Genomic DNA, 12564 nt, shown 5'->3' with positions numbered 1-12564 from the left:
CATCCCCATTGGACAGATGTCCGTGCCTGGAAAGAATGGGATTTTGAGGCTTGGACCCAAGAAGTGGCCCAGTATGCACGAGAGTTGTTCAAGGAAAAAAGTTACTTTTCAACCCGTGTTAGTGACGGTGCCAGAAGAACCTTCACCCAGGACGGGACTGTCGTGGACAGGCCTGAAAGACCCTTTCGGGAGGACACTTGTGTGACCTTACCCCCTACTATAGAACTGGTTAGAACATTACCCAAAACATGTTGTACAGACACTTGTGTTTATTCCACGTTAATGGTTATCATGTGCCTTTTATCCTTGTACTTAAGCCTTTGGCTTTTATGTATTTTTGTCTTTCGTATTCATGTTTGAAACATTCAATAAACGTGTTCTGAAAAAAGTATATAAACTCTTGTCTTGTTTGTTTTCGTGTCACAAGTGACATTTCTCACACTATGGCTACCTCTGCTGTCTCTGCTCCCTCTTCCTCTACTGTCAAAGTCATCGACGAACACTTAGATCGTGCCAGTTGGGAGGCTTTGTATCTTCGCTATCCCTTTAACATGCTCATTGCTGGACCTAGCGGTTCAGGCAAAACCGAATTCGTCAAACGTTTGATCGAACATAAACATCATTTGATCGATCGGCCACCTTAGCGGATCGTGTGGTGTTACAAAGAGTGGCAATCGGCGTACAGCCTCTTGCGAGAAAGTCAAGGCGATTCCATCGTGTTTGTGGAAGACGACGGTATCGTCTCTGACTCCCGTCAAACCCATTTGGTCATTGTCGACGACATGTTAGGAGAAGACGAAGAAGAAATTAAACTGTGGTTCACACGCAAAGGGCATCACCGTAACGCCAGTGTCGTTTACATCACACAAAATTTGTTTCAGCAAAGTAAAGCCCATCGCACCATCAGTCTCAATGCGCATTACGTGGTCTTGTTTAAAAGCCCTCGAGATAAATCGCAAGTGCAAGTCGTAGCCAAACAGTTAGGAACTCCTTGGCTGACTCAGGCGTACGACGATGCCACTCAAACTCCACACGCCTATTTACTCGTCGATTTGAAACCTACGACCCCCGAGGATTTGCGATTTCGTACCCATTTGTTTCACCACTGGTGCCAAGACGGAGGGCCTGTCCTGTACACGTCTCCATCCTCGACTTAATTTCACTCCACAAAAAAATCTATAAAAACCTCAGACCCTTTTCGTCTGTCTCACACAACGTCAACATGACGCCCCTTCAGTCGCATCTTCACGTCAAATTGATTCGTGCCTTGTATGGCATCAGTCGAGAAAAAAATCCACAAATACGAGCTCGTGTCTTAGAAGCTAGTCTCAAAGACGTCTTACGATGGTTCACGGTGACGGCACGTCAATTACTCCAAGGGATCATTCAGATTCCTCATCAAACCAAACGCTTTTTTGATCGAAACAAAGTCGCTTTGGTCCAACTGGCCGATCCCCGCATCGACACTCAAACCAGAAAACAAATCATTTTGAAACCTGGAGGGAGCGGTACTCTAGGAGGTGTCATCATTCGCTCTCTCTTAAGATGGGATCCTAATGCCCCCAAACTTCTCCCCAAGAAAAAGTCCAACGAAGCCCCAAGAAGAAGAAGAAAAAGACCAGGTCCCCAAGGAGAACTTCTCCAGTGGCGGGACCCTCCTCTTACCAGACACCACCCCGGAAAAAGAAAAGAAGCCCCCAGAACAAGAAACAGAGAAAAAGTCCCCAGAAAAAGTAAAGCCCACAGAAGAAAACTAGTCGCAAGAGAGGCACTTCGGCCAGGACGCAACCTTACACTCGCAAACCAGTGACTGCGTCTCCGGCATCCTCACGTTCATCCACTTCTCCGTTGATGACACCAAGAACTGAAGAGTACTTGGAGACGTTGATCACACCAAGAACTTCTCCGTTGATGACCCCAAAAAGAACTTCCCCAGTGGCAGGACCCTCCAATTTAGCGGCAGTGGCTGCTGCTCACAAAGTACCTTCTCCCAAAATCAAAGTCCAAGAAAGATCGGGCATGTTACAAAGTTTACTGGATTTGTCCAAGCAAGAACTGGCTTGATTTAGTCCGTTACGTACCCCTGCACGACGTGTCATGCCTGTCCTCAAACTAATACGATGTAAAGACAATCAGTGGCGACGCGTTTCAGTATAAAAAAGGCCTGTGACCAAGTCGGGGTATCAGTGTTTTTGGTGCTCCTGAAGACTCAAAGATGTCACCCTCCAGAAAACCCCAAGGAAAGAAAAGGAAAGGACTATCACCACGTTTAGTCAAACATGGGGACATGTTATCTGTCCTGTCCAAAGCTTCTCCACCTCTACGAAAAAAACTCATTCAATCGGCCTCCAAAGAGGTCATCGATACCGTGTGCGAATGTTGTTTGAACGTCTTGAAAGGCACGATCCCTTTGTCCAAACACCAGAAACAATGCTTAGGCAAACATCGTCACGTTCTTCGCCAAATGGTTCAAAAGAAAATTTCCATTCGTCAAAAGAAGAAGATGTTGGTCCAACATGGAGGCATTTTACCCCTCTTGTTAGGTCCCTTACTGAAAGGAGTCTTGGGAACCATGTTGGGAGGACTGGTGGGAGCAAGATAAAAAGGCCTTCAGAAGTCCCAAGATCTCAGAATCGACCCCATGGAAGGATGAAAACTGGCTTTAGTGCCTTACAAACGATGGATGGAATACCATCGTTGGCAAGAACAACGCACCCGCATTTACCTCCCAATCCCCATTTGAGCGAGATGTCCCAGTTACAACACGAATTGCAGTCCTTGATGGATCGCCAAGATTTGTCCGAAACAGAAAAATCGCAAAAGTACGGTCAACTCTTGCAACGACTGCAACTCTTTCACCAGAAAGCTTTAGACGAAACAGCTCTACCCACTCTGAAAGATTTTAAGACCTTGATGAAAAGTCCAGCACCATCACCAGTACCAGTACCAGTACCACCACTACCAGTGACCAAGACAGAAAAAGGAGAAGAAGAAGAAGAAGGGTTTCAAACTCCACCAGAAAAAGTACGCAAGTTAACAACACCACCTACCTCCAGAATTGGATGGATTAAAAAGATGATGGCCACCCCTTCTTCATCACAAGAGAAAAAGAAAGTGAAGACAGAAGTGAAGACAGAAGTGAAACAAGAACCGATATCCCCCGCTCAGACATCCTCCTCTTCAACACCTATTGCCGGTCGCACACGCAAAGCATTGCAGTCCAAGAAAGTACCCCAAGAGAAAAAGAGTAGCATCCTCCAAGAGTGGGTGTCTTATTAACATACGAACACAAAAAAAATGGAAAAAGTCTTAGCCAGCATTTACTACGATCCCTCCCATCCTGCAGGTTACGCAGGAGTTCAAAAATTGTATCGTGCTGCCAAAACTCGATTGAAAAGTCTCCGTTTACCTCAAGTGCAAAGATGGTTACAAGAACAAGCTACCTACACTTTACACAAACCCATTCGAGGCAAGTTTACCAGAAGTCGCACCCGAGTGGAAGGCATCGATCATCAATGGCAAGCTGATTTAGCCGATGTCTCTCATTTGGCCAGCTACAATCGTGGCTACAAATTTTTGTTTTGTGTCATCGACGTCTTTTCCAAATTTGCCTGGGCCGTGCCCTTGACTTCCAAATCGAGCAGCGAGTTAGTGCGAGCCCTGCAACGGGTGTTGAAGCAAAGCGGTCGTCACCCTCTTCGATGGCAAACGGACAAAGGCACCGAATTTCTGAACCAAGCTTTCCAAAAAGAATTAAAGAAACGTGACATTCATTTTTTTACCACCGAGAATCCCGAAACTAAAGCCAGCATCGTGGAACGTTTTCAACGTACTTTGAAAGAAACGCATGTGGAAATATTTTACGCATCACCACACTCTGAAGTACATCGACATCTTACCGCACCTGGTGCAATCGTACAACCAATCTTACCATCGAAGCATCGGACGTGCCCCGCAAGACGTGTCTCCCGAGAACGAAGTGTTGGTGTTTGAGCGCCTGTTTGGTACGTCCCCGACGAGGGCTGTCCCCAAGAAAAGTGGAGAGTTGACCGTAGGAGATTGGGTGCGCATTGGCAAAACCAAACGCACTTTCGACAAAGGTTACTTACCTAACTGGACGACCGAATTGTTTCGTGTCACTGGACGAGTGCATGGCCGTCATCCTGTCGTCTATAAATTGGAAGACATGAACGGAGAAGTGCTCAAAGGAACGTTTTATTTGCCCGAGTTGCAACGTGTCACCAAAAAAGAAGACGACGCGTACGACATCGAAAGCATTCTCGAACGCAGAACCCGTAAAGTAGGCAAACGACGTGTCAAAGAAGTCAAAGTACGTTGGAAAGGATATCCGCCCAGTTTTAATTCTTGGATCGACGCTTCGCAAGTCATCGACTATAAAAAGAAGTGACCATCATGCCCTTTCACACAGACGCAGCTACGTCGACCACTCCTTCACCTAGTTCTTCTGTGCAAGATTTACAAAAACAACCTTTGTGGGTGTGGTGTGGAGAACGTGTGCCTAAAACGCAAATCGTCTTTTTCTGCCAAATCTTCGTGGTGTATTGTGTCATCGGGGCAGCCATTGCCAATTTGAGTTTGCAACAAGGAGACAAACAATTGTGGACCATTTTATTGAGCAGTTACATCGGTTACCTGCTTCCTAATCCCTCCCTGAAATTCACCTCGAACGGGAACCACGGGAACCTTGTGTCCAGTGCCAGTGCCAGTCACCACTCCAACAACAACCACAACCAGAACCCCATTTTGGGCGGAGACACGCCTCTGACGTCCACTAACCCCTCGGACAGCCACAGAACTCTTGAATTATGAGTCACCAAAACCAATTTTACTTAACCTTATCCAGTGACAGTTCCATGGAGGTGTTTCCCCACAACACGTTGTGCTGTTACACGGCCAAATTACCTCAGGCCATCCAGTTAGATCACGAAGCCCATTGGGAAGTGGCTTTGGTAGAAATGATTCACCCTACACAAATCCAAAACATCACTGAAAAGCAAAACACTTTTGAGGTCGAAATCCTGAACCAACAATTGCAAGAAACCATAAATGACATCGGGTTTTCAGGGGACACAAGACCATCCAACAATTCACCTTCAATATCTACACCTTGAAAATTCCGGCAGGGTTTTATGTTAGTGGCCAACATTTGGTGGACACCATTGCTTCCAGGTTCGAGTTAGCCTTTGGCAAAGTCCTGAACAAAATTTAAAAAAGTGTCACCCTGGAGTACCATAAAGTGGCTCGTCGCTTACTGATGAAATTTCAGGATACCCAAACGTTGTCCATCAGTTTTAATCGTGACTTGTTTGACATTTTAGGTGGAGACACAAAAATGGCTCCAAATTTTAAACCAAAGATCAACAGCAATACGGAATTTTACAAGTTTCTTCGATTCCCTGTAGAACTGAACCAAGGACTGAATTTGATGTTCGTGTACTCCGATGTGGTGGAGTATAACGTGGTGGGACACACCTCTGTGCCGTTACTGCGTGTCATTCCTTTCAAAGTGGATAGTACCACGACCAGTGACCAGGAAGGTGGAAACACTTACCACGTCCACCGCGAATTTGTACATCCTCACTATTTGCCTGTCAGCAAGTCCTATTTGGACACGGTCAACATTGCTATAAAAGGAGATTTGTGACAAAATATTCCATTCACCAAAGGAAAAGTCACGGTGAAACTCCATTTTCGAAAACGGTTCTCTCACGACTCGTAAGTCATGTGTCCAGTGTATCGAGGGGTTGCTCGGCAGCGAAGACACGGTTTAGGAGATATGTTAAAATCGGCCTTTCGTTCGGTGGCCCCAGTCTTGAAACCGATGGTGACACGCGGATTGCACGCCTTGAAAGATGCGGCACTGACGCAAGGCAAAGAATTTCTCCAAAATGTCATTATCGACAAACAAAACCCTAAAGAAGCCTTCATGAGGGCAGGCAAAAATGTCTTGCTGCAAACGGGCAAAGACATTTTGGGCCGCCGAGAAACACCTATAAATGCCCTGCACGCTACCGAGCCATGCATTCAGCAAGGACAAGGCAGAAAGAGACGACGAAGAAAACACCCTTTCACCAGACTTCACACGTCTAAAGCTAGAAAGACAAAGAAAAGAAGAACCGTTCGAGACTTAGACTTTTTCGATTATTGAGAAAGAGACAAAAAATGATGCACCGAGAGTCTTGCGTCTGTTCCAAGACGGAACTGGATCTGTTTGCCATGCCACCCACCATGATGACCATGCAAGAATCCCAATGGGTGGAATTTCATCCCGTCTCCTTATTGACCGATTCCGCTCCCATCGAGTCTGAAATCAAAGGACAGCCCGAAGATTACATCGATCTGAATAGCAGTTACTTGTACTTGAAAGTCAAAGTTCAAGATAAGGATGGAAATGCTATAGACACTGAGCCAGTAGCTCCCGTCAACAATTTCATGCATTCCTTGTTTAGCGGAGTGGACTTGTACTTGAATAACAAACTAGTCAGTAGGAGCATGGATACTTACCCTTATCGAGCGTACCTGGAAAATCTCTTGACGTACGGAATAGACGCCAAGAACACTCATCTCAATGCCTGTGTGGTATGGGAAGCTGACGATGCAGGCGAATTTGAAACATTCAAAACTGATACAGCCAAAGACCACAATGCGGGATTTGTAGAACGAAGAGACAGAATCAAAGACGGACATAGTTTAGAACTGATGGATCGTTTGCATTTGGACATGTGGTTGCAAGAAAAGTATTTACTGAACGGGGTGGATGTCCGCCTGAGACTGAATCGCAGCAGTACCACTTTCCATTTAATAGCTGATAGTGACGATAATTACAAAACCAAAATCCAAGAAGCCAGACTCTACGTACGCCGTGTGGAAATGTTACCTAAAGTGGGAAACGACATCAGTCAGACGTTGAGCAGAACGACCGCCAAGTATCCGATCCGACGTGTGGAAGTGAAAACCTTCACCATTCCTAGGGGACAGCGATCCATGATCGAAGATCATCTGTTCCAAGGACAGTTACCCAAACGTTTAATCGTTGGTATGGTCGAGAATACAGCCTTCAACGGAGCTATCGCTAAAAATCCTTTCTACTTTCAACACTTTGACGTGTCCAAGATCGAAGTCAGTCGCGATGGCAAGACCTTGTGTACCCGACCTTTCGAACCTAACTTTGACAAGAAGAATTACTTGAGGTCGTACTTGTCGCTGTACCAAGCCACGGGACAGTTAGGAACCAACACCAGTCACGGCTTTACGTACAAGGATTATGCAGGAGGCTACGCTTTGTGGGCTTTCGATTTCACTCCAGACCAAGGCAGTGACGAGGGACATTTCCACCCTATAAAATCTGGCCAGATTCGTGTGGAACTTAGTTTGCAAAGCCACTGGACGAGACAGTGAACGTCATCCTGTATGCAGAATTCGATAATACCATAGAAATCAACAGTTTGAGAGAAGTCATTTTAGACTATTAGAAGCTATGGAAGACTGTTATCCCTCTTTACCTAGTGGAGAAACTTTGGAGATGGAATGTGAGAAGACCATGGAAAAAGAAGAAGTGATCATGATGAAGTCAAGATGGCCAGAACAAGAAGCCCATTTAGTCTCCTGTTTATCCAAACACTTGGTCGAAAAAATGACGGAATTGATCTTGAAAGATTGCTATGGATGTCAAAACGATCATCCCAGTCAAATTCAACACGATAAATGCCTGATGCTGAGTCAAGAAGAAAAATTGGACGAGTATCTGGACGATGCTTGGAGTCTCATCTCGGACGAAGACGTGTTGCATCAGTGGTATAAAGACTTGCGTGAACATTCTTGTCCACCATTAACCACTCAAGAGATCGATCGCATCGAAGCTCTCCTGAATCAGAGTGAGGAGACGAAACGAAGAAACGGTTATTTGTCAGACATTTTCAAGCAAAAGGTCAGGATCGAATTGATGACTTATTATTACCTGTGAAGAAGAAAAAAACCACACAAAACATGGATACCTGGGAACTTTATTACCTTTTGAACCACAGTTCGTATACGGCTTCTGGAATCCTGTCGTCTGTGCTAAAGATGAACCCCCTCATCGCAAACCTCAAGACCATCTGGCTTACGTGATCAACACGGACGACAGTCATCTCCCAGGAACCCAATGGGTAGCCGTTTACTTTCCTCAAGAAGGATGTGTGGAATATTTCGATTCGTACGGATTGCCCCCTTTGGAAGACGATATTATCGACTTTATGAGAAGAAATGCTCAGACCACCCGATTCAATAATGTGAAATTACAAGGCACAGATTCCTTGGTGTGTGGACAATATTGCGTGTATTTTCTGCATCATCGCAGCCTGGGCTATTCCTTAGAACATTTAGTGACTCATTTTGATCCTCGTTCTTCTTCAAGAAACGATGTGAAAGTAGATCGATGGTTCTGTGACCATTATGCTTATCTTTTGTCTCAATGTGTCCATCAATGGCCTAATGACTTCCAACAGTGGAAATCACAATTTCATTCACAACGTTGTCAACCCTGTTTAAAGTAGAGTGTGAATTGAAAAAAATGTTTGTGATTAAAAAAAAAATGTTTGTGATTTGAAAAAAGTGTTCGATGTTATAATGTTGGATTATTGTTAAAAAATGTTAGAGTTGTTGTTGGCTAGTGTTAAGAGATTTTTGAATAAAAAATGTTGTGTTTTGAAAAAATGCCTTTGTCTTTTGTTTGGCTATAAGAATGTTTGTTTGATGCTCTTTAATTTCTTACTATCCCTCTCATGACACTCATTGAACGTTGCAGCTCGAAAACCGTGGAGGGATGTTTTCCTTCACGTCCGCGCTTTGACTTTAAGAACCGGGGGAGTTTCCAGTCAAACCATCCATTGTCGACTCATCCTCCTACGAAGATGTGCTCCAAACTAGCTAAGCTAAACGAAGCCTACGTGGATTTGCATAGGGTCAGACACAGTCTGATACCGAAGCCAGAAGAGATAGAGAATGTGAGAATGTTAAAAGTCACTGAAGACCTGATAGAAGAGCTCTTCAGACAAGAAGTGAACAGGGAGAAAGAAGAATGGACAGAGAAGTACAGATTTCAGAGACAGCAGCAACAGCAGCAACAGCAACAACAGCAGCAGCAGCAACAACCTGAACCTGACAGAGGCTTTGTCGATTGCCGTATCGACACCAAAGAGTTCTTCTTCTCTTTCCGAAGAAGCAGACCTATCGCCAGAAAGTCTATCCTCAGAGGACATCGCATTCTTAGAAACTAAAAGATTGCCATAGCAAACAAAAAAAACCCCAAAAAACCAGTCCTTTTCAGGGCTACCCCAATACTCTAGAAAAGAAATAACCATCGATTTGCCAATATGTGTAGGTAGAGTAGTGTGAATATAAACACTAACTCTTTTTAATAGTGTGAGGGTATGTGTTTGTGTATAGGATTGTGTGTTTGTAAGTGCTCAAGTACGTTGGTGTGGATAGTAGATTAAGATGATGTTTTGCCAAACACTTGGTCGAAAAAATGACGGAATTGATCAAGAAAGATTGCTATGGATGTCAAAACGATCATCCCAGTCAAATTCAACATTAATAGATTAAGATGATGTTTTTTTGGCTGTTAAAGGTGTGGGGAGAGTAGATTTGAGGTTGGATTTGATTGCTTTGCGTATGTGAATAGTATATTATTTGTTTAATACATTTTTTTAGAATAGTGATGGGTAGCATAAAAAAGTGAGTGTTTCTTTTAGGTCCGCGCGTTGTTTGGTCATGATCTAGGTAAGATCAATTTTATGTTTTTAGGGGTTTTCCTTCACATCCGCGCTTTCACTATAAATTGAAACTCGCTGGACAGTCTAGCTACCCTGTTCATTCGTTGACAAAACAATGAATACCAGAATTGTGAAACTGCTAGAACTCCAGATGCACCTGGAATATGCCAGGCGCATACTAAATGAACTGGCCGCGGAGGCCATTGTAGAAGAAGCAAGAATGAAAGAGGAGAAGGAGGAAAGAAGAAGAAGAAAAGAAGAGGAGGAGAGAAGAAACAAAGAAGAGGAGAGAGGAAATTTCAGAATCCCAGAGACAGAAAATTAGGATTCTGAAGCCACATATCCCACCTCTGCACTCCCAAGAAGAAAGGTGAAAGGAGACTGGGGAAGAAGATGCGTGTGTGGCGCCAGGCCATGAAGGTGCCATCATTAGATAGGTGCATCTGGAGTTCAAAAAAAAACCAACAGCCCTTTTCAGGGCTACCCAATACTCTAGAAAAGAAATAACCATCAATTTGCCAATGTGTGTAGGTAGTGTGAATATAAACACTGACTCTTTTTTATAGTGTGAGGGTATGTGTTTGTGTGTTTGTGTTTGTAAGCGCTCACGTAAGTTTGTGTGAATAGTAGATTATGGGTTGGTTTATTGTTTCTTAGCGTATGTAGAGAGTATAGTTTGGGTTTTGTAAAAGCTAAAGTAGGATTGTGTGGATAGTAGATTATGGATTAGGTTTTAATGATTTGCGTGTGTAAATAGTAGATTTGGGGATTGTTCTTTGATGGTTCACGTATGTGGATAGTAGATTATATGAATAGAGAAAAGTAGGGGATGTTTTCCTTCACGTCCGCGCGTTGTTTGGTGATGATCTAGGTAAGATCAATTTTATGTTTTAGGGGATGTTTTCCTTCACGTCCGCGCTTTTCGTATAAGAACCCACAGTATTCGTCGTTCAAACCATTCTACAAAGAATAAAAAAAGAAGATGGCTTCGAACCACCTTGACAAAATGCAAAAATTACAAGACGTTTTGGACAATTTAGGAATGATGGAGCAGATGTTAGTGAGACTCAATGAAGACCACTATTCCTATAGTCTCCATCGAGTAAAGATGGAGATCAACAATTTAAGAAAAGTAAAGGACATAATAAGTGGTGTCATGAAAGAGATAAAGGAGGAGAAGGAGGATGAAGAGGAAAGGATAAAGAATAGAGAATGGAACGAAAAAATTGAAAAAGAAGATGAAAATGAGAAGAGGAAGAAAGAAGAGGAGTAGAAGAAAGAAGAGGAGGAGAAAAAAAGAAGAGAAAGAGTGTAGGAGAGAAAATAAGAAGTTGGTTGAGAAAAAGAAGAAATTAGAAGCAGAAGAAGAAGAAGAAGAAGAAGAAAAACCAAAGGCCCTTTTCAGGGCCACCCACATTTCTCGAAAAGAGAATGACTTTCAATTGCCTACCCCTTTTTTTAAAAAAAAATTTAAAATAAAATTTTTTTTTAAAAAAAAATTTAAAAAAAATTCCCATATTCAATTTCCCTTGCCGCTAGACAGTCCCACGATTTTTCTCCATATTCAATTCCCCTTGACGCTAGACAGTCCCACGATTTATTCCCATGTTAAATTCCCCTTGACGCTAGATTGTCCCACGATTTTTCTCCATGTTAATTTTCCATTGACGCTAGAGTGTCCCAGGGGTCTCTGTAATGCTAATTCCCAATGACGCTAGGGTATCCCTATTCACTACTTGTATTATACAATTAAGGTGTAAGAAACAGAAAGGTATTTAATAGCTTGTGTAATTCATACCTCGTGAAGGACTTAAGTGATCGAATTTTATCATTAATCCAAGGAACGCAATGCCAACGTCGAAGGAAAAAATGTTAATACGAAGAAAAGAAATACTCTTTTATTTGTATGAGTAATCAATATATTTTTTAAAAATCGCATTTTTATACAAATTTACAGCGTGTGGTAAATTTGATTTAGCTTCATTCAAATTAGCGTGTATTGATTAACTTAACAAAAGTGACTTTAATTATAATTAACTGTTTACATCTCTTTTTTGACGATTTAGCGGTTTATTTTGATTCATTAATTACATCCATCAACGAATAATAGTGTGATTAATGGGAATGACCATTAGTAGTGTGCTAATTCTTGTTAAAAATATCGGATTTTGTTATACAAATTTACAGTGCGTGATAAGCTTGATTTATTTTCCTTCAAATTAGCGTGCATTTATTAACTTAACAAAAGCGACTTTACTTATAATTAGTTGTTGACATCTTTTTTTCGGCGACTTAGCGGTGTGTTGTTATGATCTTTAATTACAGACAGCAATGAAAAATCGTGTGATTAGTGGAAATTACCATTAGCAATGTGCTAATTATTGTTTTAAATATGCATGAATTGGGGTCGAATTTCCTATGGCTGGAGTTGAAATGAGTTGGGGTCAAAATGTATAAGGAATTTCATTGATGTTGAAATGTCTCGCTCCCCTGTTGTATTGCTACTTACTGCTAAATGTTGATGAATAGTCACGTTACTGGACACACGGTACTAATGGTATGGTATGGAAATATAGGAACCAGCCTGGAAATGGGTGGACCTAAAATAGAGTATATATGAGTTTAGGTTGACCAGGATTGGTTAATAACGTAAGTTTTGTTTTAGGAAAAAGAATCTTTTCAAAGTTTATCCTAGTTGTAAGTAAAAAAAAAAAAAAAAAAGAAAAAAAAGAGACATTGTTTTATTGCTGGAATTTCAGTTCTGTAACAGTCTTGAGTTTGAAACACT

The sequence above is a fragment of the Sinohyriopsis cumingii genome, chromosome 8, assembly GCF_028554795.1.
Source record: "Sinohyriopsis cumingii isolate HCF-2022 chromosome 8, ASM2855479v2, whole genome shotgun sequence".
NCBI classification, from domain to species: domain Eukaryota; kingdom Metazoa; phylum Mollusca; class Bivalvia; order Unionida; family Unionidae; genus Sinohyriopsis; species Sinohyriopsis cumingii.
Note: the sequence above shows the minus strand (reverse complement) of the source record.